The sequence below is a fragment of the Herpailurus yagouaroundi genome, unplaced genomic scaffold (genome assembly GCF_014898765.1).
Source record: "Herpailurus yagouaroundi ecotype Mexico unplaced genomic scaffold, PumYag 191, whole genome shotgun sequence".
Classification (NCBI taxonomy): domain Eukaryota; kingdom Metazoa; phylum Chordata; class Mammalia; order Carnivora; family Felidae; genus Herpailurus; species Herpailurus yagouaroundi.
In genome coordinates, this window is record NW_024412422.1 from 17,405,489 (window position 1) to 17,432,067 (window position 26,579).

General features: G+C 53.5%; 1 protein-coding gene across 1 annotated transcript in view; it reads left to right on the forward strand.

The window, feature by feature from the left end:
- The first annotated feature begins 246 nt into the window (after positions 1-246).
- The window catches only part of TMEM132C (transmembrane protein 132C), a 114,622-nt gene continuing 88,289 nt past the window's right edge, over positions 247-26,579 (forward strand). Inside the window, exons 1-2 of the mRNA XM_040444100.1 lie at positions 247-390; positions 3,017-3,163. The gene's annotated coding sequence lies outside the window, so the exon portion shown is untranslated. The remainder of the gene's footprint in view (positions 391-3,016; positions 3,164-26,579) is intronic.

Consider the following 26,579-nt stretch of genomic DNA (forward strand, 5'->3'; position numbering starts at 1 on the left):
GTTGATGTAGCTCCCCAACTATTCACGAGGATTTACGTCCTCCACTCCTGGAGGGGGGCGGTGAGCAGGGCAGAGGTGTGCATGTACCTGTGTGTGTGTGTGTGTTTGCCTTGCTGATACTTTCAGAAGCTGTAACCCTGCATATACCCTGAGGAGTCCAATCTTTCTGCAGAGTTTGTCGGTCAAAACCGTATGTAACACGCTCCCAGTGACAAGATGGTGGTGACAGAACGGATGGGTGTTTGCCAGGCGTGAGTGTTCCGGGCTTTTCTGTGTTGTTCTCTATTCTGTCTGGCTGGCAAGTACACGAGAGATACCTTTTCTAGCACCCCGAGAGACCAGCACACCTGACAGCAGGTGGGATCCAAGGAAGGTGTGTGCCTGCATTCAGTAAGACGTGGTCACCGGGGTAGCGGGGCGAAGGGCTCACGAGAAATCTAGGATTGCCCGGTTGTTTTTGCAACTTCCTCGTAACCTCAAAGCATCAAACTATTTTAAAATGAAAACTTATTTTTAAAAAATACTGCAGTGTTCTGTTTCCTTCCAGAAGCAAAATTCTTACTTTGCCTGGTATTTGCATCCATATCGCTGACGGGGAGAGTGACGTTGATGCATCTTGCTTTGGTGTGTGTGTGTGTGTGTGTGTGTGTGTTTAGGCGATACCTATAAATTTCTCACAACAAAGGATAAAATATACCTCTTCCCCCCCCATAAGGGGACTCCTTTCTATGCCTCCATCCTTCCAATAAAATAATCATATTTTGTCTGGGTCCATATTCGGTGTTTAAGATATTATAAGCATGTGTGCTAATCACAGTAAAGCCAAGTATGAAATTCTGATCACGTGGCATCTTCTGAGTGATGATTTCTTATCTTCAGATTTAAAAACTGGTCCGGTTTTATTCCTTCCCTTCATTTTCTGTATATTGAGCTCTCGTTCATTCCCAAACGCTTAGCTGACTGTCTGGATCTCCCCCCGGAGCGTTCATCCCCACCAGATTCCTTAGGAAAATGTCCATTTCCGGACGGCAAGGCCGCCAGATTCTCCTCCTTGCTGGGGCCCCCTGTCCTCTGCGGCCGCCTTCCCTCTGTGCACCTGTCGTGCATGAGATCACGTGTTTCCTGCGCCTCTGACGTCTGACATCCTTCTGGGTTTCTCCCTCGCTTGATGGAGCACATCTCCAGGTAGCTTTCTGAGCAAGGATGTAGGAAGTAAATTGTCAGAGAGCTTGCATGTCTGGAAACATGGTCTTCGGAATCAGGCTGGGTATAGAATTCGAGGTTGGGAATCACTCCCCCTTTGAGTTTTGGGCTATTTTCCATGGTCTCTTGGTTTCCAGAGCGGCTGTCGTGAGTTCTGAATCCGTGCTTGTCTCTGACGCTTCTGTCTCTCTGGAGGAGTGCGGAACTCACTCTCCCGTACTGTCGACATGTGCCGCTGCTGTGCCTGGGTGTGGGTTTGCTCTTTCTGTCTCTAAGGACAAATCTCCTCTATCCACCAGCCAGCCAGTCTATGCCTTTATATTTCTGCTATAATAGTTTTAATTTCCAAGTGCTCTTTTTTTTTTCTGGACGTTTTTAAATAGCATTGTGTTTTTGTTTCATGATTGTGGAGTATTGTCTGATTTCCCTGTGAATATGAATGATTGTTGTTGTTTTTTTTTTTAATTATGGTCTTTCCCATATTGGCTCTATTTTGTATAGATTGCTTTTTTTTTTTTTCTGTTTGTCTGTTTGGGTGTCTGTAATCACGTAGAGACTTTTCTCAGTGCCCAGTAGCTCCCGTTTGCTCCTATAAGTGATTGGGGGCACACGGCCGTTGGGAGGTCTGAGCCCAGGCACCCTGGCTTGCTGTTTGGAGGAACACCAGTGTGAGCATTCACTCCCTCTTTGGGGCTGGGCCTCCGAGTCCTCAGGCCGCTCCCCCGGTGTGATCCCCGCTGACTCTTACTTTTCCCACCGACCGCTGGTGCCGCGAGTGGAAATCCTGCTCCCAAATTTGCTCGCGTCAGACCTCTTTCCCGTTCCAGAATCCGTGGCAGCTGGGCGTGTCCCCTCCCCACCTCGTGGGCCTCCGTTCTCCCATGAGCGGGATTTGGGGGAGAGGACAGGCAGGCGGTCGCGTTCCATCTGCTACTTTTCTCCTCGGTATGTCGACGAGAGCACTGAGGTTCAGAGGGACCGAGTCGGCCCGGAGAGGAAGGCTTCCTTTGTTTCAAGCCCTAACTTAGTGCACTTGGGTTGGCAGCCTGCCTGGAGGAGGCAGCTACATGGGAGCAAGTGTAGCAATAATGGACACTTATTAAGTGCTTGCTGTATGCTTCACCCTATTCTAATCTCTTTATAGGCATTAAGACATTTCATCATTCCGCTTTATTAGCAGATCCATTTTGGGGGTAGGGGGTGAACTGAGGCTCAGAGAGGGTGTGGTTGGGCCCAGACCACACAGCTACAAAGTGGTGAACCCAGGGTGTGAGCTGGGAAACCCCAGCACTATGGACCCTCTGGACTGATGAGTCTGTTGTGGGGATCGTGCCGGGCATTGTAGGATGTTAAACTGCATCCTTGGCCTCTACCCCCCACCCAGGCAGCGCACCCCCACCCAGTGGCGACAACCGGAAATGTCTCCTGACCTTGCCACCTGCCTCTGGCAGGACACCAGCCTCCCCAACAACCACCAAATGAGAACAACTGGCCGAGGCAGACTGACGGTCCCCCTGAACGCTTTATGGGGCGACGTCTCTGTGTCCGGGGGGACAACCAGGGCCCCCCTACCCTCACCACCGACCCGGGCCTCCGGATCCGCCGTTCTGGAGTCCATGGCCCCTCCGCCTTGCACGGTCTCCGCCCACCCCGGCGTGACCCCTCTGGAGCCCTCGGTCCGTCTCTGCACCTGCCACGGGAACGTGCGCGTGAACGCGGAGCGGGCGATCGCAGCGCAGTGGGGCTCAGGCACGTTTGCAGAGGCCGGGTCACTAATGCCGTGGGTCTCTCTCGCCTGTCTTCCTGCCCGCAGAGCCAAGGTGAAGAAGGGGGTGAACATCTTGGGCGCTCAGACCAGCGAGCCCCGGCAGTGGGACGTCAAGCAGGAGACGGGCAGCGGCGGGAAGCACACCACCGCCACCCTGCTGTGCCAGCGCCGGGCGCCCAGTGCGCGCAACAGGTAAGCGCGCACCGCGCGGGCCCGCACTGACCCCGGCTCGGCGGAGCTCTTACACCCTCGGCCCAGAAAGCTGGAGGCACCCGCCTTGACTGTCAGGACCGTCTGGCAGCTCCTGGCGGGGGCAGCTGCGGCTCTGGTCCTGAGCCTGCGGTTCTGCCTTGGGCGCAGAGACCTGTCGCCAAGGTTCGCCCGGCCTCCCGGCCCCCGGGCATTCCATCCACCTAGGCTCAGGTCCCGCGCGGCGTCACCTCCCCTTGAACTCCCTACGTGATCAGAGGCTGCCTCCTAAGTGCGCATCCTCTGCACGGAGGGTGTGATGTTTTGCCCCTTGGTAAGAAACGCGGATCCGGTCTTCATCGCTGTTCCCGGCACAGAGCTCCTAAGAGCCTTAGAATTTCCCGAGTGACGAGAGGAACAAAGGTGGTCTTTCCTGGGTTAATGAAGTGACTTTTGGAAAGCACCGAGGTCACCCCCCCAAACCACCCCAACATCTCCCGGGAGGGCAGACAGGCTGGAGGTTGCATTACCAGCGGCCAGTGACTTAATCAACCTTACGTCTGTAGTGAGGCCTCTAGAAAAACCCTAGAGAAAGGGTGTCAGAGAGGGTGCAGGTGGGTGAGCCCCTGGCACTCGGGGCGAGTGGTGCCCAGAGAGAGCATGAAGGTCTGTGCCTCCTTCCCGACACCCATGTGTCTCCTCAGTGTGGTTGCCCCTGAGTTATTAACATCCTTTAACCCGGTCAGTAAGGGTTTTCTCTGCATTCTGTGAGCTGCTCCAGCAAATCAGTCGAGCCCAAGGAGGGGGTCACGGGAACCTCGGGCTTATAGCCTGGACCAGTGACCGGCACCTGCAATGGGGAGGGACAGTCCTATGGGATGGAGCCCCTCACAGCGGGGGGCGGGGGGGGGGGGATCTGACGCCACCTCTGGGTGGATGGGGTCAGGATCGCATGGCACCCGAGGATCCCAGCTGGTGTCGGCGAGCTGCCCCGGGGGGGGGAAACACACGCGTCGGGATTGATGTCTGAATCGTAAAGGATTAGGCCCAGTCTTCAATGAGGAAGGATCTGAAGATGGGGTGACAGTCGGTGGCGATCGTGTGTAAGGACATGATGCTGTGTGACATTCTACACGGACATCTGGATTACTCTTTAATTGTTTTCTGCATATAAAAACAATACATACTCCTTTTAGAGTATTTTTTAAATTTATTTATTTTGAGAGCAGGGAAGGGGCAGAGAGGGAGGGAGAGGGAGAATCCCAAGCAGTCTCTGCACCATCAGCACAGAGAGAAACCGATGTGGGGGCTCAAGCTCAGGACCCTATGATCACGACCTGAGCCGAAACCAGGAGTCGGACGCTGGACTGACTGAGCCTCTCAGGCGCCTCATAGAGTATTTGTGAAGCACAGTTATGCAAGGAAAAAACGTTAAATAATATATCAGTACCCTGCCACCCAAGGATAACCCAGTGCTAATAAGTCGGTTCATTTCCTCCCAGCGTTTTATACGTACAATAAATGTGCAATCGGTTTATTTATCTTACAAATCTGGTATCATAATCTCTACAGGTTTTAGGATACTTTCATTTCTATTGTAAACATTTTCTCTTGACACTAAATTGTCCTCAGCAACGTTTTAACGGCCTCACGATATTCTGTCATATAGATTTAACATCCCGTCAATAGCCATACCCACGTCTCTGGACATTTCCACTGTTCTTTTTATAAACAACGCAGCAATAAACTACCGTCCACATAAAGCTTTATCTCCTTCTCTTTTCACTTAAGGTGGCTTCTTAGAATCAAAAAGTTTGAATCATTTTTAGGGCTCCTGATACCTTCTCTTTGTGTATTTTCTTGAAGAGACCAGCACTAAAGGAAAAAAATAGCCCCTCACCAGGCACGTTTTCTTAAGCGAACGCTACAAGACTGCCAAGGAAAGTAACGCAACTTCTCTACTTTGTGTGGAAACGCCCAGTGCTTTGATCGCAGACCCTGTGCTCGGTCCTCCCTTTCACGGGTAGCCCGCGAAAACATCTGGTGCCCCGAGCGGCTTCCAAACAGCAGCCTCTTCCACAGTTGCCCCCAGGAAGGACTGTTAGTACATCCTGCGGTTGAGTAGGCAAGTTAAGAGCGGAAGTGTTCATTAGCAGTGAAGTCAGGCGTGGAAATCGTCCTTCGTGACACCATCAGGAGCCTCAAAGTGAGGGAGGTGCGCCCTGTGCTGGCACGTCCTCACGGGTCCCTGAGGCCACGCTGTTTGTTCCGCGTCTTCCAGAAAGCGCGCTCTGGACTCAGGTGTGTTTGCCGAGAGGGTGAGCCTTTATTCGAGGTGTTTGTTGCAAAGCCTGTTTCCCAGCACACCGCCGATGGGCGTCCTGTGCTCACCGCCTCCCTCGCGGAGAGACGACTTTCTGCAGAAATCCTTGGTCGGTTCACCTGTGCTCCGTGCCAGGCGGATGTCCGCTGAACACGCTGACTGTGGTCCAGACCACCCCCATCAGCGACCTAAATGCTGCAGACCTGGCCCCAGAAAGACCACACTTCAAATAAGGGTGTTTGTTGACGGGGAAGGTCCAAGGGCTCGCTTCCTCTGCCCGTGGAGCAAAGGCCAAGCATACCAGTCGTCTACTGCTGTGTCACAAACTACCCCCGAGTTTCAGGCACCACATGCTCATTATCTCGTGGCCTCCGTGGGCCAGGATTCAGGCACCTCTGAATCGGGGTCTCTACCCCAGGGTCTCTCACCGAGCCGCTGTCTACGTCTCCATCGGGAACCAGGGTCTCATCTGAAGGCTCAGCAGAGACCGTATACTTCCAGGATCAGGTGGCCATTGGCAGGACTCTTGCCTCAGTTCCTCGAGGCTGGCAGGACTGGGGGTCTCAGTTTCTTGTTCCTTCCTGGGCGTCCTTCTCCGTCAGGTCACATTGGCAACGCGGTCAAGTTCTCAACGCCCCCAGCTGTGTGCTCTCCTGGAGGTCGCTACGCAGCATTACAAGGTAGAGCCGTCATCCTTCCCCTCGAACACGGGTGACGTTTGTGACCAGCTTGCTGTGAGCACAAGGGTCGCCCTGTGGCGGCTTGGAGAGAGCTGGGTCACAAAAGAGCCAACAGGCAGGCAGCCCCATTGCCCCGAGGCCTCCAGTTATCCCGCGTGGAGAGACCCCAGGGAGGACCCCGCACCAAGGGAGAGGATGCGTCCAGCCAGCCCCACCCAGCCCAGCCCTTCCGGAATTCTTGGATCACAGACACAGTGATCGTTTCATGCCGCTAGGTTTGCAGGGCAGTTTGTGGCAGAGCAACATGTAACCAGAAGACGGGGGGCTCCCGGGAGGGTTGAGGTGTGCTCCCACCCCCTACAGGTCCTCAGGGCCAGGCGAGCGTTTTAACCCCGTTCTCTGGGGTCACCTCCCAGCGCAAGGAACAGTTGCCCGAGTGAGGAGACGTGGACACGGCTTGTCTTCTTGCCTCAAAGAGCCCTGTCCGGTTCCCAGCCCCTCCCCGCCTCTGGAGGCCTGCTTCTCGGCTTTATGCACCCGAGCCTCATGGAAGGCTTTTTGTGGCAGAGTGAAGGGTTTCTGTTTTCTTCCATCCGTTACGGGCTGACATGTGGTCCCCGGTCCAAACCGAAAACGTGGAAAGTAAATATATCTCTCAGCATCTGCCCTGAGATGACTTATTAGAGCACATTAAGAAATCTCTGGAGCTCTTGCCAGACCAGTAATGGACTTTTAGGGGAGGCTGTGGCCTCCGACCCGAGCAGGTGGCTTTCAGAGCCCCTGATGTTGCCACGGAGACCCCCTCTTACGCTGAGGCGCGGGTACAGCCGTCTCCCTGAGGCGGTCGCCCTGTCACTGGCCCTCAGAGAACAGCCCTGCGGCCCTGCAGCACCCCACGCTCTGGGCACAACACCCGACACGGTCAGAGTCCTCCAACTCTCCACCCCCGCCCGGGGCTGCCGCGAGATGCTGGCATTCTCCACTGTGACTCCTTTAAATTGAGGGATCCGGGTCCTTCCCACACTTGACCGGTCTTTACAAGAAAATGGTGAACGGCAGTGGGAATGAACCACAGCTGCCCATTGAACACCGTGTGTTTGCAGTGCTCGGTCCGCTCACAGGCACGTCTTTTTCCGTAAACAACAGCACAGGACTGTCAACGTGTTCTCTCCTTAGGACTTTCTGAGTGGCGTTTTCTTTTCTCTAGCTTGCTTTGTTGTACAAATGCCGGAGAGAATACAGAGAACACAAAATAGGTGTCTGTTGACTTTACCTGATGAGTCAACGGCAGGCTCTTGGTAGTTAAGAATGGGGAAATCAAAAGTTATTCGTGGATTGTTGACTGCGCGGGGGGTCAGCGCCCCAACCCTCTCGTTGTTCAAGGGTCCATCATGTTTCCGCTTTTAAACACAATGTATTTTCGTGCCCGAACGGTAAAAGCTTGGGTCATGTAGTGCCTCCATCGTCCCGCGTCCCGTGAAGCAATATGGCGCCGTGAGTAATAGCTTGGCCTCTGGAGCCAGCCAGGCAACTCGGATTCAAGTCTCAGCTCTTCTACTTGGGACCTGTGTGATTTTGTGCAAATTAGTCCGTTTCCTTGGGTCTTCTCTGAAAGTGAGATGGTAAATAACCGCGGCGCGTTTGTCGCTCATGGGCATTGCAGATGTCAGTCTACGGTAAGCGTCCACAGAGAGTGCTGGTTCTTGTGTTTTGCACGGAGCGAAGCTTCCTTCAGTTATTCCTGACATTTTTACGCGGTGGCCCAGACTGCCTTGCATTGTCTTTGTGACAAGGCATGGCACTCTTTCCCGTGGTGGCACATGCCAATCACAGAGCCACCCTGTCCTGTTGGCTTGGTCTGGGCCCCCAACATCGCGCTGGAAATCCATCTCACTCACTTTCCTCCCCGTCTCCCCCGCTGACCCTCTTGGCTCACTCTTTTCTTGGAGTCTCAGTAGCTGGTTGGCTCTGGGCTTTGTGCCCACCCTCAGGGCAACCTGACCGTCTCAGGGATGGCAGAGCCAGGTGCCAGAGGAACAGTGGTAACCTGCGGGCACCTGTGGGTTGAATATCGCTCGCTTTGGCTATTCATAAGCCAACCCCAAAGGTCGAAGGCTTGTTGTAATCTGTCACTTTACTAAGGCACATTTTCCCCCTCTGCTTCTATTATTTTCTGCTCTTAATTTTTTGTTGTTGCTGTTGGAGGAGTGGGGGAGGACCAGTGATGCATTCACACAGTTCCAAACCGAAAATGTAGACAAACCAACACGCGGAAATCCACCCCTGCCCTCCCCGTACCCAGCTCCCTTCCGGAGGCCACCGACATCGGCGCTTTATTGCACACCTTTCCAAAGACATTCCACGCCTACGAAGCAAGCACACCCTCACACGTATTCCCTCCCCACTTCAGCTTTGAACAGCGTTGCTTCTCTTTTCGACCTACTCATGTATCTTGCGAGTTTCCCATGTCGGTCCATGAAGGTCCTTATTATCCTTTTGTTGTTTTTTTTTTATAGCATTTGCTTATTATGGCGTCCACTGTCTAACTGGACTGGTTTAGAGCGTCCACTGTCTAAACCAACCCCGTTAGGGTCTTTTGTCCTTTGCTTCCAGTTGCTGCTCTGATTAACCTTGTCCACGCGCTGCCTGGCACTTCTGTGGCTGTGTCTGTGGGGCACGTTCCAGAAGTGTGCTATCTGGTAGAAGGGCTTGGGCCTCTGTGAGTCTGGTGGACACTGACGTGTTACCCTGTGCCGGTCCACGCCACCAGCCACCCGTGGCTGACAAATTGTTGGACCTCGTGATGCTTGTGTTTTGTCTCTTCACGGATGACTTGACTAGCAGGTTGCCTGAGAGCAGTGTTTCACGTGGGAATTGTGGGTCTGCAGGCTGTTGACCCCATCCATCCCGGTCTCTCCTGGGAAACTCTGGAGCGGCGTTTATGGCCCCGGGACCTGCCCTGTTCCCGGAGCATCTCCCTTGGGCATGCAGTGCGTCTGCTATAGGAATGGGACTGTTTGCAATCACGCGCCTCCAACAGGCTGTACCTTAGGTCACTTATAAACTCTCACCTAAGCTGAGCTCGCTGTCGGTACCCTGGCCATCCAGTCTTCTCGAAACGGCCGAAACACTCTCTTTAAAAGAAAATCCGATCCCGGAACTCCCTATAGTCTCAACCTTCCAGGGCTTTCCAACACACCCAGAAGAAAACCCCAGCTCTTGGCCGCAGCCTCCAAGGCCCTGGGGGATCTGGCCCTGCCCACCCTCCTGATCTTACCCCCATGCTTCTCTCATCAGTCACCCGTCTTCCTTTACCCCATGTGCCAGACTTGTTCGTGCCGCGGGGCCTTTGCACCTGCCATTTCCTCCGACTGGACTCTGTGAGTTGGTCGTTCTGATTTTTAGGTCTTAGCTTAGACGTTGTGTTCTCAAAGAGGCAGCCTGTGACCGCTCAGACCGATCACCTGACTGACTTTCTTTCTGGAACTCACCAGCGTGAAGTGACTGTTTACCATTTGTCCCTCTCCACAAGAATGTAAACTCCACGAGGGAAGGCAGGGACTTGCCCACAGTCTTCACCTCTGTGTTCGTGTCTAGATCGGTTCCTGGCCCAGAGCAGGGACCGAAATACTCACTGAGTGAACCAATACGTGAACGACCTTGCAACGATATGTTGACGTGGGGCACGTCGTCTGTGGTTTGGATGAGGAGCCAGGATCAGAGGGCCCCTGTGTTAACACCGTGAGGACCGTTTGCCAAAGACCGAGTGCGTGAAGCATGTTTGTTGGGGCGGAGCGTGTGGCCTCGTACACATGACGGAATAAGTTGGGGGGGGGCTGCATGTGCGGGACAAACGGCACCCCGGGAGGCAGGGCGGGGCGTCCTCTTGCCAGTGTTGGGAAGGGCGGTGGTGGAGTCCTCTTGCCAGTGTTGTGCTAAGCACTGCAGACAGACAGACGTTTTCTGCAGACGGCTTTTCCAGTTGGCAAGAATCCCGCGGCTCTGCCCAAGCCTGAACCTTGCTCGTCATGAGGAAACATCCTTCCGCTTCATCTTGGTATTCCGTGTCCAGCCGCCCGGAACTCAGAGACCTCCAGGGAGAAGAAAGGCTCCCCAAATCCCGGGAAGTGGGGGATCTTCAGGAATCACATCCTGACTGCCTGTTAGACCCTCCCAGGGGGAGCTTTGGACCACACGAGCCCGACTGGAGGGTCCCAGTTCACAACCTGGATTTCTGTGTTTGTCCTCAGTAATCGATGATGGAGGGCCTGCCAGGCTCTGAGAATATTAGGGCTCACAAGACGAGCATGGACCCTGACCTCACGGAATTCACTGTCCATGTGAAAAGACGGAAAACAACCCAACAATAAGTATGCCAGGAAATATTTCGCTGCAACACCGGTAAATGCCATGGAGAAGTATGTCGTGCGAAAGGAGTCGCAATCAGGGCGCGAATTCCTTAGGATGGGGGTCAGTTGCCGCTAAAAGAAACCTTGCTCAGGGCAGCGTACGTTCAAGAAAACATCATTTTCGCCATGTAGGGGTCTGGGGAGGTGTGGCCATCCAAAGCCCGGGCTCCGTGTGTCCCATTTCTTGGGCACCACCGGGGGCTGCCCTCGCTCACCAAATCCAAGATGGCACAGCAGCCCACAGAAGCCCAGCCCGTGGGAAGGTGGGGAGGACGGAGGGCGGCGGAAGCCAGAACCTCAGAGGTGTGTTTTGGTTTATCTAAAGAACAGTGAGAAGAAGGCAGGACAGAGGCACAGTCATGTTTGCGTGAACGATATTGTCAGTGAGCCTATGGAAAACGAATAGGGAAGGGGTGGTCCGAGAAGACGCAGACGGCTCGTACCTTAGGCCCAGGTGAGGACAGAGGGCTGCGCTGCCCGCCACGAACTTCCTCCACAAGCCCCCCCCCCACGACCGGACACCCACCTCCCCTCTCTCTGCCACCTTCACATCCAACAGCACCGCCGTGCTTTCTGACACGGAAGCCCAGCTGCCCGAGTCGGCAAAAACGCTCGAGGGCTTTGTTCAGGAGGAAATACAGCACTGCCTCTTGGAGGGGGAACAAAAAGTGTGGAAGAGAGGCAGTCTCTTAGCACGGAGAGGTTACTCTGATAACCTCAAATCAGTCCTTCGGAGCCCTGACTGGGTTCTCTCCTCAAAGACCCGGTGACAGGTGGTTCTGTAAGCTGATCTCCGTGCCTCTCCTGGGCAACTGAATACCTTCTTTCCTTTCCATTCTGCACATCACATTAATTCTTCCTAAGTGGTCCTTAGTATTCCTTACTTGTTCCATCTCAAGAGCGGTATTTCCTCACCAGTGGTGTGTAAACTAGGCCAGCTAAATGGCACAGACACCTCATCCATCATGCCTTTAATTTTCCACCTTGGGAGGAAGCGTTGAGGCTTCAGTTAAAGATAAAAGCCAAGTCACCTTAATACTTAATACTTAATACTGAGCCCGTCCACTGCTCACATTCCTACACCGGGGCGGACGGCGGACGGTCCCCACGCAGGTGCGGATCAGTTCGGGCAAAAGGGTCCGTGGTTGTGACGGAGACCCTCCCCAAATCCCTGATTAGACAAGATGGGGGTTGACTTCTCTTTTGTCTCCGGTTTGAGTCGGTGAGGCAGCCGCTCTCTGCAGAGGCACCTTGGAGATGGTGCATGTGTGTTGTTTCAAGCCACCAAGTGTGGGGGCTAATTTGTTGCAAGCTAGTAGATAACTCACACTGTGTTCTTACAGACACTCCAGGATTGCTTATGCGAACTCCTAAGATTAAAAATGATACTCAATAAGGCTCTGTGAACATAAGACACAAAAATTCCTCGTGACTTTACGGAGCTTTATCGTCTGCAAAGGCAACTCAATGGATATGTTTAATTTGATCATCGCAGCAAACCTGTGAGGGTCGGAGACCCTGGGTATGGTCTCCTGGGTCCTGGGGGAGGGACCTGGGTCCTGGGTATTGGTCTTTGTTATGGGTGTGAATAAACTGAGATCCAAAGGCATTCGAAGTATTTAGTCCAAAAGCTCCTGGCAGGTTGAGAGGAGCAAGTTATGTTCTACCCTTGATTCCTTTGTTCTTTGCAAGAAACTCACCCCCTATTTGGGGATTTCCTTTTGCAAAACTGAAAGCACGTGTCTCTGGGCATAACTCGACCCCTAAGAACTACATGAAGGTCAGTGATGTAATATAACCTGAATAGACAAAATAGATTTTGAGAAATCAGTAGCCACTTCTGATCTTTCCGATTCCCCGAATTGTAGGCATTCAGATTAAAGAAGGCCCATCACCCACCCTCCCCTCCCTCCCACCCCCCATCAACCCTCAGCTTGTTCTCAGTTTTTAAGAGTCTCTTATGGTTTGGCTCCCTCCCTCTCTAACCTCTTTTTTTTGTTGTTGCTGTTCCTTCCAATGGGTTGGGTCGGTTCCACCTTGACCTGAAATTCTGAGATGTTGTTCACCCCGTGTCAGTTGTGACCACACCACCGGTGGGGGGTGGGGGTGGGGGCCGGTCTGCCATGCTCGTGCTCGCTTCTGCTTCCCCAGTCTGGAAAACGTCAGGCTCCCACAAAAACCCTACGGCGTGATTTCTGAGGACGACTGCAAGCGGGGTGCCGTTCTTGCACGGCGGCGATCTCTGTGGCTGACTCTTCCCTCAGGGGAAGGGAGTAGTACTAGCTCAACAAAGAGCTACATCCCCCGATCCCGCCCGTGATACAGCAGGACGGGCTCGGAGCTTGGGCTCGGAGCTCAGGCTCGGAAACGAGACGGCCAGCGGCCTGATGCTCAGACTGACTCAGGGAACTTTGGCGCTTATCAGACTTGTGTGCCTCTGTTTTCTCATCTGCAAAACAGGGGCGACACCCTAATGGCATCTCCTTCCTGCAGGTGTTTGGAGGGTTAAATGAAACAGCTTATGAGAACAGTGCCTGGCATGCGTTAGGCATTCCCGGGGTTGCCAGGTCAACAGTTAGACAGCGTGGGGGCGCATATCCCAGACAGGTGCGCCATTTTGAAGAGTAAACCCAGTTCCTTGACCCTCTGGAAGGCGCCCGGTCCTGGTTCCAAGTCTTCTCAGGGAGGCTCAAGCATGGCTCGTGTCCTAAGGCCTTTCCGTGCCTCCTTCGGGGAATGGTCCCCCCCAGAGCCGTCTTTATCCAGAATGTTCTCTTGGTTCAAGGGAAAGAAGGGCCAACCCGAACGGAATTGAGAAAAAGAAAAAAAGAGAAGAGAGCTCGAACCCCGGGGGGTAAACTTGAATCCGCACAAGGGCGCTTGGCTTCAGATTTCCGTCCGCTGAAAATGGCACCCTCCATTTGAAGGTATGGGTTCATCCGTGCTCCCCGTCGCCGGGGCCATCCTCCCGGCACACATTAGCCACGTCAGCTGCGGCCTTGTGACCTCCCAGGTCTGCCAGGGCAGAGAGAAGCCCCATTCCCGGGGCCAGGCCAAAGCTCCGGGGTCCTCCTGCCATTTTGGTCCCACACTAAGCCTTCTGTCTGAACGGAGCATGGCACCGTTGGATTAGCTCCGCCAATCATATGCCACGCCTCGGGACCACATGTGCGTCACCCAGACCGAGAGGCAGGGAGGGGAAGAGTCCCAAGTTAAAAGAAACAGGGACCAACATCCATCACACAGCCTTCCCGAGGCGGAGACCACGGGCAAGGACCTTCCCGCCCTGCGCCTCCCGCCGTGCCTGAGAGTTCAGAAGGAGAGTGAGTGTGTTGCCAAAACAGACCCGATGCCTTTTGTGGAGCAGAGCCCTTCGAGATGGAGACCTTTAGTCTAACCGTTCGTGGCAGGCAGCGGGCTCCAGTGAGGAAGGCGCCGAAGGGTATGTAATTGAAGAAAAACAAACCATCGATGTGCGTGGCTCGTGGCTTCTGCCCAACAGCTTTATTATTTATGCTCACACCCTGTTCCGCAAGGGGCTTTCCATGGTTTAGGATATTCCGCCCAACCTAGGAAGCCAACACTGAATTCCCAACAAGTAATAATCGCACATACTTTGAGTGCTGCACACACACATGACATTGCTCTGAGCGCCCTTTTTTTTTTTTTTTAATGTTTATTATTTTTGAGTCTGAGAGAGACAGAGCGTGAACAGGGGAGGGGCAGAGAGAGAGGGAGACCCAGAATCCGCAGCAGGTTCCGGGCTCCGAGCTGTCAGCACGGAGCCAGAGGCGGGGCTCGAACCCACAAACCGGGAGATCACGACCTGAGCCAAAGTCAGACGCTCAACCGACTGAGCCCCCCCACCCCCAGGCGCCCCTGCCCTAAGTACCTCATACTCGCTCCTTTAAAATCTCCACATCCCCTCCCAGGGAGCTGCGGTTATTACTACGTGTGGTCTACACACAGGGCCCCGAAACACAGAGATCAGGAGACTCCCCGAGTGGGTGCGGTGGGGAAGCCCAGAACAAGACTTCAGCCCGGGTGCCTCGGAGCCGGCGCTTTCCCTCTGGCGATACTGACGGGGAGACGAGGAAGGCAGGGAAATGAAGTCAAGGCGAGAGTCTGGTTAATCCAAGAACCAGATGCCTTGTGCCTCTGGACCCTTGCTGGGGGGCGCCTCCCAGCCTGCCCGCAGTCCCCCAGCACTCACTACCAGCTGTAAGATTGCCCACCTCTCTGGAAACGGAGTCAGTTTGCCCCGAGAAAACACGGTCAAGGTGAAACCCAAAGGGAACTGCTGCGGGGCCTTATTTTGTGCAACGTGCTGCCGTCCCCGGCTTCATGCATCCATTTGTCACCCACGCATCCAGATGCTTCTCTGTGCCAGGCCCTCACCCCCCTAGGCTGCGTGCACGGGGAGACAGAGACCTTCCTCTCTGGTGGGAGGACAGAGGACGGGGACGAGAAGGGGTCGCAGAGGATAGTCAGTACGTGCTGCCGGAAGGAGGTGGGCACAGTGAGGGATACTGAGGCAGAGCGTGGCTGGGCCAGTGAGCCGGGTCCCCTTGGAAGAGGTCACATCTGACGCCTGAAAGAATCTGAGAGTGAGCCCCCCCCCCCCCGGCTACGTGAGCGAGGGCATTCCCGGCCGAGGGACAGACGCGGGGACCGTGCCGAGGCCAGAGAGGAGAGTGGGGACCATTCGTGATGTCATCAGTCAGGACAAGCGGGTCACACATTCATGACACGTGCATCCAGAGGCCTCGGGGCCTGGCCACAGCCTCTTTTCCGCAGCAAAACTCAGCTCCGAGTACGGTGTGGACCCCACCTGACTTACACAGATGGGTGTTAGAGGCACCAGTGACCCCTCTTACCGGGGCAAGCAGAGAAAGTGCTTCCGCTGACCTTCACACAGGCGTGCAAGCACGTGTTTACAGGCTTCTGAAGATTGCATGCGACAAGGACAGGCCGGAGAATTCTCCGCCCACGGAGTCAAGAGAAGGGGGGGAGGCGGACGGAAGAGAAGAAGAAGCAGGGTTGACGCTTTCCGTTTATGCCACCGGCTTTTGATTACCCAGGTGACACCCGGACAGAGCCCGCTCTCTGGACGCCACTTGTGGTCATTTGGCGAATCAGGGCCGTCAGCAAACATCTGTGGAGGGTGATAATATTCAAGGGGCTTTCACTGTTTCTGTGAAAACTTAGTTACGCCGGGCTGAGATTAATTTTCCATTGTCTCCGCTTAAAACGAAGATTGCTTACACAGCTGCTTCAAATAGAACCTTGATTGCCTGCCGTCTTTTGCCAAAATCATGAAAGACCAAAAAAAAAAAAAAAAAAAAAGTCAAAATCAAAGACTAACTTCAGATGTGTTGAAGTCTCTGCGGCCCTCTGAGCCCCTGGATTCTTTCTTTCTCCACCGTTCTCTTTCGACCGGTGTTCATGCTTTTTTATTCTCATGCTGTTACCGTGAGGAGGGAAAGCAGAGTTGAAGGATGAAACCCTGGCCATATTAGGCAAAAGTATGAAAAAGCACGTAAGCCAGAGCGAGTACAGCTGGGGCTCTTTTCCTGTCGGAAAGCCCCTTAACCCCAAAGAGGAGAGGACAGGTACGAGAAGGACAATGCCAGGACGAGGACACGCAGGCATGCACACACACGTGCACACGCACGCACACGCACTCATCCACGTGCACACACATACATATATAAACATGCATACCCACTCATGCACACGTGCACACTCACGCACACACACCCAAACGTGTGCACACACTGATCCATGTGCTCACGTGCACACACATGCCCATACACACACCCATGCATGTGGACACCCGTGCACGCACACACCCATGCACACACACGCACTCACATGTACAGGCACACCCCACAGTCACACTGGAGCTCAGCCACTTGGGACGGGCTTTCTGTGGTCCGTTTCCTTTGCAAATAAAGAACCTCGCTTGCAACACCCACGGACCCTCACAAATCTCGACGTACGTGTCGGGGAAGAACTTCTCTGATGAATGAGTCTCGAGCAGACCTCCTTCCAGAATCCAGTGTTTTCCGTCATGTTTCTGTGCATACGCCACCCTCCCGGATGCTTTAGCGGATGCCCTGAGCAAACACCAGACGACAGTGGCCGTCCCGAGTAGCTTGCGTCCCTCTGACACTGGGGACCAGTGTCCAGCTGAGGCCGAGAACACGTGTTTCAGCTGTCTTTACCAATTTTCATTATCTCAAGCCCAGCCACGTGCGTTGTGTGACTCGTCCCTGAAGACAACTGTGTTTGCAGCCTCTCTCCTGAGGGGTCAGTGGGTAAACAGTGGACCGTGGCAGATGTCACGGGTGGAAAGGACGGACACCTAGGGAGTTTCCCTCTCTAGTTACCTCACACGCCTCCCTTCAAGCACACACGCTTCCTCGCTTTGTCCTTATTCGGAGCAGTGAGAGCCCCACGCTGTCTCTGACTTTCTTGGATTAATAACTAACTTTTACCAGTTTTCACATTGTTACAGGATAATCCTTGCCCACCTGCCCCCCCCCAGAAAAATGGCAAACATAAAATGAACGTGTGAAAGATTTTAGCTAAGCAATGATTAATGAAGGGAACATGTGTCATGTTACAACTGTTCAAAGAAGCATTCGTGAAGCAGAGACATGTATAGACCATAAAGTAAATGTGTAAGGGGTGAAAGCTGACTTTTTCCACTAGGGTGGGGAGAGAAATCGACTGTCCCTCCACTGCGCGTAATTTATTTGTGTGCCTGTTGGCGAGAATCATTCACAGGGCTACCGTTTACCTGCAGTTTACAGAATTGTAAAATAGCTCAGAGATGGGGCGCCTGGGGGGCTCAGTGGGTTGAGCGTCCGACTTCGGCTCAGGTCACGATCTCGCGGTCCGTGAGTTCCAGCCCCACGTCAGGCTCTGGGCTGATGGCTCAGAGCCTGGAGCCTGTTTCCGATTCTGTGTCTCCCTCTCTCTCTGCCCCTCCCCCGTTCATGCTCTGTCTCTCTCTGTCTCAAAAATAAATAAATGTTAAAAAAAAAATAGCTCAGAGATCATGAAAGACACAAGTACCGTAGGACCCGATGATGGGAAAGACGTGTCCTATGTGTCCTAAGCAATGCGTAATTTTGCATCGAAGGAAGCCAGTAGCATTTTGGTCCACGTCAGTCTTTTGCAACATCTCCCTGCAACGTGGTGGCCACCAACTTACCGGAGGCGGAACTCTCCCTTTCCTGGCATCTGGTGCACCTTCGAGATAACTCATGGTCGGCACCGACCCTACAGAATCAGCTGCATGCTGGATCTGGGAGGGTGGGGTCAAAGCACTCCGTGCTGAAGTCTTCAAGATCATTTGTGCAAAGAGGAGGGCTCCACTGAATAAGGAGAGGGTGGTCCCATCTGTAGGGCGCAGTCCTCTGTGCTCGGCTCATTAAGGCAGCCCATCCGTGGGCGTGGTCTCTTTGTTCCACGGCTCCTACCTCTGAGTACCCCCCCCCCAGCCGACAGGAGATTCACCTTTGCATCCGGAGGTTGGGCAGAGAGACAAGTGGCACTTAGCGGTCAGTCGTTATCAGTAACAGTCGGCGTGTTTGTGTGCCATTAGCTGGAACCTTTGCTAATACGCACCTCGAGTCTCTACATCGCCGTGTGGGTCCTCGGCAATGGTCCCCATTTCGCCCATGAGGAAGGGCAGCAGGATGCCAAGCAACTCTGCCCATGAGCACGCAGCTTAATGGGCTGCAGGGTTTTGAAGGCCAGTCGTCCGATCCCTGGGTCTGTGCTTTTTTGGTTGAAGATGGTGTTGGTGGCAAATAGGCTTTTTATTGTGCTCAGAGAATCCTGTCCAGAACCCTTAAAAGGTGCTTTAAAAATCAACTCTCTCCTGCTTTTGTTTATCATACAGTCTTTTATTGAGATGTAATTCACATACCATAAAATTCACCCTTTAAGAGTGTAGAGTCTCGTGGACTTTAGTGTATTGAGGCTTGCTCAGGCATCACTACTAGTTCTGGAACATTTTTGTCACCCCACAAGTAGCCCTCATACCCATGAACAGTGACTGGACTTTCCTTCTCCACCCCCACGGCCCTTGGGACCCCCTAACCTGCTTTGTCCCCAGGGATTTGCCTATTCTGGACCTTCCATATACATGGAATCCTACAGTACGTAGCCTTTGGGACCGGTTTTCTTCGCTTAGCGTCACGTTGTCAAGGTTGGTGGCTGGATCAGTGCCTTGTGCCTTCTCATCGGTGAATAATATTTCACCGTACGGGTAGCCCACATGGGTCCGTGCACTTTTCAGACAAGCCTTACTGTTGGTCAATAAAATTGTACACATTCTTTAAATGTTTATTTCCTTTTAAGAGAGAGACAGCGTGTAAGCAGGGGAGGGGCAGAGAGAGAGGGAGACACAGAACCCGAAGCAAGTTCCAGGCTCCGAGCTGTCAGCACAGAGCCCGACGCGGGGCTCGAACCCATGAACCGTGAGATCGTGACCTGAGCCGAAGTCGGATGCTCAACCGGCTGAGCCCCCTGGGCACCCCAAAATTGTACATAATTTTAAGTGGACAGTGTCACGATTTCATTCATTGTAAAGTAGTTGCTGCAGCCAGGTTTTTGGTGTTTTGTTTTGTTTTGCTTTGTTTTGTTTTTGGCGAGAACACTTAAGGTTTACCCTCTCAACAACTTTCAAGTACACAACACGATATTGTTGACTGTGCCCACCGTGTGCGGCACCCCCTCAGGACGAACCCCTCTTAGACCTGGACCACCACCCCCCACCCCTGCCCAGCCCCTGGCAACCACCGTGCCATGCTGTTTCTACAACGTCGATTTTTTTTTGCATTTCACATAAGTGAAAGTCAGTCCCATACAAGTTAGTCTTTGTCTGACTTCTGTCCCCCAGCACGATGTCCGCCATGTTGTCACAAGCGTCAGGCTTTCCCGTGGCTGAGCGATACTCCGTTATGTGGCTCAACCACATCTTTATCCGTCGTCCCTACGGACCTGCGGTCCTGATCCCTTTCTTTCCTACGTCTTTTCGCGTTGGGGAGGACGCCAGCAGATGGAGAGGAGGGAGCACTGCCATTTCTACCCCGAGGTTGTGGCCCTGGCCCAATGCGGGATGGGGGCACCGGGGACACGCCTCCCTGGGCGGTGTTCTTCCTTCCCAGGCATCGTTGGACCCACGGCTGTACTTGTGTGAAATAGCCCACCGAGACCTTGGGTGAGCGTCTGGTCCCGAGCCTCGGAAACACGCCTCCCGTAAATGGATTGGGCCGTGCCTCTGGGCTCTTCTCTTACTAACTCAGCCCTCCACCCTGGCCTTTCCCTCCTGAAGCGGCCCTTGATCCTTTAAAAGTTTTTTAAATTTTTTTTTCAACGTTTTTATTTATTTTTGGGACAGAGAGAGACAGAGCATGAACAGGGGAGGGGCAGAGAGAGAGGGAGACACAGAATCGGAAACAGGCTCCAGGCTCCGAGCCATCAGCCCAGAGCCCGACGCGGGGCTCGAACTCACGGACCGCGAGATCGTGACCCGGCTGAAGTCGGACGCTCAACCGACTGCGCCACCCAGGCGCCCCGATCCTTTAAAAGTTTTATGAGGTTACATCTTGGGGTTACAAAGAGAGCCGTTGCCTTGACTTCCCCTAGGGTGTGGGATGAGTCCTCCTTCTTCCAGCGATGCAGCGCCCTGAACTCCGGGTCCCGCTCTCACTGCCTCGTTAGAAGCCTTGAAATCCCACCTTCCCCACGGCTGACCTCAGACGACCCCGTGGTGACTCCGGGTGTCTGTGGCACATGTCCCTAAATGCCACTCCCGATTCTTGCCGTGGCCACAGATCATAAGTACAATTATTATTTAGCTAGTGTTTCATACTAAAGTCGACTCATCCTTTTTGCTACTTAAATAAGTTTGTGTCAAGGGGAAACTTCATCTCATTACTGGCTATGAAAACCCCAGTATCGTTCGCCATAAGTAGAAGGGAAACCTACAAGTAAATGCAATTAAATGCTCCGTCTGGAGCCCACTTCCCTTCATTCCAGCGGAGTCTTGTGATGCTAAAAGCCTGCCCTCCTGCTTGCCAATGCCCCAAGAGAGCTTTCGGCTTAATCCCTCTCTTTTGTATGAACAGAAGGATGCATTTGAAATTAGAATGTAGGTCATGCCTCCAAGCCAGGCAAGCTGGGTGTCTCCCACCTCCCAACCCTGGACGGTCCCACTTGCGGTCACCCCGAGTGCCACCTGCTGTATGCACACCCCACTGTGGGAACTGTCGGGTGATCGGACGGGGGAGGGGTCTTGCCCCGGCATTCCAGGCCCCCATCACACGGCCACAGCCAACAGATGAACACGAATACGTACCCTTCCCTTAGCCCACCCCCCTCTCCCTTCTGACCAGCCTCCCTTCCTCTCACTCATGACTGTGCTTATCCCAGCTCCCTCCCCCCACCAAGAATACCCTTTCTCTTCCCCACTCATCCAAAGTCATTCCTACCTTCCAAGTCTACCTCTTATCTGATTATCAGATGCGAATTATTTCCCAAGTAGACCCTTTCCTTCTATTAAGCATCCCCGTGGATGCAAAATTGTAAGGTTTTTTGTGTTTTTTTTTTTGAAAGTAATAAAGACACTTGTAATTAGGAAAGAAAAAAAACAAAAGCAAAAACCAAGCGTAAAAAGCATTACTCCAAATAGAAGTGACTGGGGATTTTTATCTTTAGGGGATTAGCTATCTCACTCCACCTTCCAAAAATGAAATCAATTTCCCAAAGTCTCTTCAGTAGAATGCCAGTGCCCCAAACAAATGGACGCTACCAAAGAAAAACGAGTCCCCCACATGGAGGGGGTGAGTGGCGCCATCTTGGAAGGTCAGGAGTGGGCGAGGTGGAGGGGCTCGCTGGGTCTGCCCACTGGCCGGCTGCAGAGCAGGTGCACGTGAAGGAATCCCCCCCCCCGCCTTCCCTGCACGTGTCCACCTAGTGTCCCAGCTCCGCTCACGCTGCGAACAGACTGGCCCTTGCTGATATGGCATTTCCACCCAGATGGCCTCCATTCAGTGCGTATGCACCAACCTACCAACACCTCGCTCTAAAATTTGTTGGAAAACTGCCACTTTGTGCAGATTTGCTGGGGCAGGGAGGACATGAAAAGCCCTCTTGCGTGACTCACTGCTCCAAACAAACCCTTTGACCCCTGGTTTTCTAGTCGCATACGTTCGGATAATTGTGCAATTTACATCACCCTTTCTTGGCGCGTCCCAGGGCCCATTACGTGGCAAGGCTCTGATAAGTCCTGCAGCAGGGAAGCTTCTTGCTTCCCAAACGTGTTGTTGGGCAGAACCGCTGCCCCACGGGTACACACTGAGAGCCCACTCAGAGCAACGGTGCGTTCACTGTTTGCTCTGTGCCGTCCTCCGTGCAGGGCAGGTGGGAGAGGAGCCAGAGCCCCTGCCTTCAAAGGGCTCAGTGGGCGGGGAGGTAAGACTGCGTGGTTCTCACCCAAATCAACCAGGATGACTGTCCCGATCCACTGGGCTGCGTGAATCCAAGGGGGCAGTGAGGATGCCTGGGTACAGTCCGGGAAGACTTCCTGGAGGAATTGTAACCGGTCCAGGCCTGGATATGCAGCTTAGATTTAGGTGGAAGAGGAGAAGGAAGGCCAGACAAAGAGCGCGAGGCAGCGCCTTCCAAGCAGCGAGAGAAGGTGCCTGCAGACAAGGGTTCAAAACCCGCCTTGAAATCCCCCCTTCCCATGACGACTGCCCACAAGCCTCAGCTCTCTCAGCAGCAGAATGGAGCAGTGCTCCGGAGAGCTGATACAAGGATGAAAACAATCACCCACGTGAAAGTCCCGGCCAAGATCCGTCTCCCTTTACGGGAGCCTGGTGAGAAGGAGTCCGAGCTCTGCGTCCAGGCTGGGACACTGGACGTCTTATCAATTCCATACGGAGGCTTTTTTTTTTTTTTTTAATTTTTTTCAACGTTTATTTATTTTTGGGACAGAGAGAGACAGAGCATGAACGGGGGAGGAGCAGAGAGAGAGGGAGACACAGAATCGGAAACAGGCTCCAGGCTCTGAGCCATCAGCCCAGAGCCCGACGCGGGGCTCGAACTCACGGACCGCGAGATCGTGACCTGGCTGAAGTCGGACGCTTAACCGACTGCGCCACCCAGGCGCCCCAATTCCATACGGAGGCTTTTAAACCAGTACGTTCTGCCTGAAAGCTTAGATTTCTGAATTCTGTTGGAGACACCCCTGGCCTCTACCCACCGGATGCTGATAGCACTTCCCCGCCCCAACTGCCACCACCAAAAATGTCTCCAGAGGTCGCCAAGGGTTCCCGGGGTGTGGGGGCAAACTGAGCCCTGGCTGAGGACCGCTGGTTTGCCCCAAACACCCTTCCGCTCTCCGGAAGCTGAGGGTCCTCTTAAGAAGTGAAGGGAAGTCAAGTTAATGGGAGAAACCCATCAGGGCTCTGGAGCGTCAGGGAGAAGTGTAGTCAGGAGGGGGCGGGGGCGTTACAAAACCACGGCAAGGGAGCAGTGTGGACGCGGGCCAGCGCGGGCTGGGTGCTCTTGGAGTCCCCGTTACCAGAATTTGTGTTCTCTCTTTCTAAACCATGCTGTAACAAAAGAAGTGTTTAAATTGCAAATCCCAGTGGAGCTCCAACATCCGGCCGGTCCTTGAACAAACGTGCAGCATATGTGGGCGATGAGGCCCCTTGCAGACTCCCGCTCCCATCAGCGAGAGAGGGCACCCTCTTCACCGCGTTTGCAAAGGGCACGTTGCATCGGTGGGTTCAGCGATATTTCAGAGCTCACCTTGACTTTCCTTTGAAGGGGGCTGACTCTCACCGGGGCGGTCGGGAAAGAAGATCCCAGGCTCCTTGAATCGGAACCTTTTCCCCAGTCTCCAGAAACGCAAAGTTCGCCAGTAGAGTGACCAGCCAGGACATTAGACACATTGGACACCCAGCCGGAGTGCATTTCAGGGCCAGGCGGCTGACGTCGATTTCCCGACTTCTCTTTTTGTCTTTTCCATGCGCCAGCTCGAGGGGGCTCTGCTTTGGGGGGATCCCAGTGGTGCCAAGTCATAAAGGACGAAGTTATCAGGAAATGGAGAAAGCAGATGTCTTACTCACGTTCCCCCAAAGAGTCGAATTGGAGGTGACGTGCCGCGGGTGGTTCTATGCCACTGAGGAAAGGTGGAGACAAGGGACGAAGTGAGCTGAGGGGACCCAAGCACGTGGCCTCAACTCCGCGACTCCGTCCTGCTCGGCAAGCACGCAGCCTGCTGTGTGGCCAACGGGAGTCAGAGAACCGAGGGGCAAGGATGGGAGTGGTACGGCCCCAGGAGGCAGTGACCACAGGGCTCTGTTGGGCAGACAGGCGTATAAAGAAGTCGAAGGTATGTGCAGCCCGCCTAACAGAGGAGGAGTGGTTGCTCTCTCACACTAGGGGTGTAGGAAACACAGTATTGAAGTGTCACCCATCCACTGTTCGGCTTCTGACACAGAAAAGGTGGATGGAGGAGGTGTCTGAGCTGAATGGGTCTGGCAGCCTTAGGAGAAGAAGCCCAGAGGAAGACCCGGCAGAAACAAAAAGTTCCCTGCACCTTGCGTTCTGCGCGTTCCGAGCGTGCTGTGGTGGGGCGAACGCCGGTCCTGCTCAAACATCTTTCTTGATTCCCAGCTCCAAGGGGAAGGTGAACCACTGATGAGCTGAGAAGGACACGTCAGTGCGGGGAGTAAATCTGACCTCGCCGTGGTTCCCAGCTGCCCGCCCTGCCCCCCCCCCCGCCATGATTCAGGGAAAGCCCCCTGACCTTGGTTTGATTCTGGAAGAAGGAGCACACACCGTTATCCGTTCACGAGCAACTTTCCGGAGCTTAAAAGTCAAACTATGGCTCAGTGCCCAGAGCAGTGCTCACCTCCTCCATGAAGCCCTCCTGGAATCCTACTCACGGCCGAAGTTAGTGATGCATCTCGAACCGTGGTGCTTTCGATACACGCTTTGTCCTTAGCACATTCCGGCAGTAAGTGTTTGTTTTCAGACTTTATACAAATCCAACTGTGTTCTGAATGATTTGTGAAGCTAATTATTGATGAGTCACAGGCAGCCCCAACGGTCGCTTTCTTCCTGTCCTTCTGCACCTCAGGCCTTGCCTGTGATCTGGAGGAGCCTCAGGAGGGACCGTGTGCCCTGCGCCCGCAGTGTCTGTGACGGCCTCGCGCACACAGCTGCTGTTGGGACTTGCCTTTTCCCCACGGCGGCCTCAGGGGAGTCAGAGGCTGGCTTTCCCCAACCTCTGTGTCTCCTCCTTTCGTTTCTAAACCGCTTTCCTGAGATTTGACTGACACGGGAAAATCCACACGTTTATAACGTACACAACTCGGCACGTTTGGGGGTAAGTAGTCACTCGTGAAACCATCACCCCTGCTAAGGGCACACACAGACCCGTAACATCCCAAAGTTTCCTCCCTCACTGTCATTATTATTGTGACTGTGTGTGTGTGCACATCAGCTCTTCTTAACGCTTGGGTCTGGGTCTTGTACTCCCACATCACTTCTGCCACGTTCTCTCTGACAAAACCTGTCCAGGGGCCGGCCTAGATGCCCACAATATGCAATCGTGAATGCCCCAAACCCATGACCGGAGGGAGGCATCCTGTCCTATGTTCGTTCATGCATCCGCGCGTTATCTGAAATGGGCTGGAAACGACCGGTCCGATAAATTCTGGCAGCTCCGTTCCATGGAATATTACACAGCCATTTAAAATGAGTTATATCTGGGGGCGCCTGGGTGGCGCAGTCGGTTAAGCGTCCGACTTCAGCCAGGTCACGATCTCGCGGTCCGTGGGTTCGAGCCCCGCGTCGGGTTCTGGGCTGATGGCTCGGAGCCTGGAGCCTGTTTCCGATTCTGTGTCTCCCTCTCTCTCTGCCCCTACCCCATTCATGCTCTGTCTCTCTCCATCCCAAAAATAAATAAAAAACGTTGAAAAAAAAATTAAAAAAAAATAAAATAAAATGAGTTATATCTGTACCTGCTGATCTGGAAAGTTCTCTAAGAAATACCGCTAAGTGGAAAAAGCAAGGCACCGAACTGTGTGTGTGGAATATGAACACTTGAGGTTCAAAAACAAAAAGATGTTCGGCAGCGGGACCCGTTTCGGTGGATGACCCTGGAGGACACGATGCTGAGTGAGAGAAGTCAGACGCAAGACAACAAACACCATAGGGTTCCTCCAGGGGTCCCTAGAGTCGTCAGAGTCACGGACAGAAAGTGGAGTGGGAGGCACCAGGGGCTGGGGTCAGGGATGGGCTAGGGCTCCAGGCAGTGTCATTTGCCAAGATGACACAAGTCCTGGGGATACAGGTGGCTGTGGGGGCACAACAGCGTGACCGTACTGAACCCCCCCGAGCCGTGTGCTTAAAAAATGAGCAAGATGGGGCGCCTGGGTGGCACAGTCGGTTAAGCGTCCGACTTCAGCCAGTTCATGATCTCGCGGTCCGTGAGTTCGAGCCCCGCGTCGGGCTCTGGGCTGATGGCTCGGAGCCTGGAGCCTGTTCCGATTCTGTGTCTCCCTCTCTCTCTGCCCCTCCCCCGTTCATGCTCTGTCTCTCTCTGTCCCCCCAAAAATAAGTAAAACGTTAAAAAAAATGAGCAAGATGGTTAAGTTTTATGTTATGTGCATTTTACCACAATTAAAAATTAAATATGTCCTTGTAAGTGGACAGCACGTCTCTGGAAAGCTACGCCATGTGAAGGATGTGAGAAATTAAGACTCAGTCAGGGATGCGAGTGAAACTCCATCTCAACCTATCCCTTTTCCTAGTGTGTGATATTTTTTTTTTGTTACCCTGTGTGTGTGCTAAGTTTAAAAGTATCTTTCTGAGGCGTCAACAAACGGTTAATAAATACAGGAGCCAAATAAAGCCTACACAGATAACGCCTGCTGGTAGGGAATTTATCTTATATACTTACATGGATA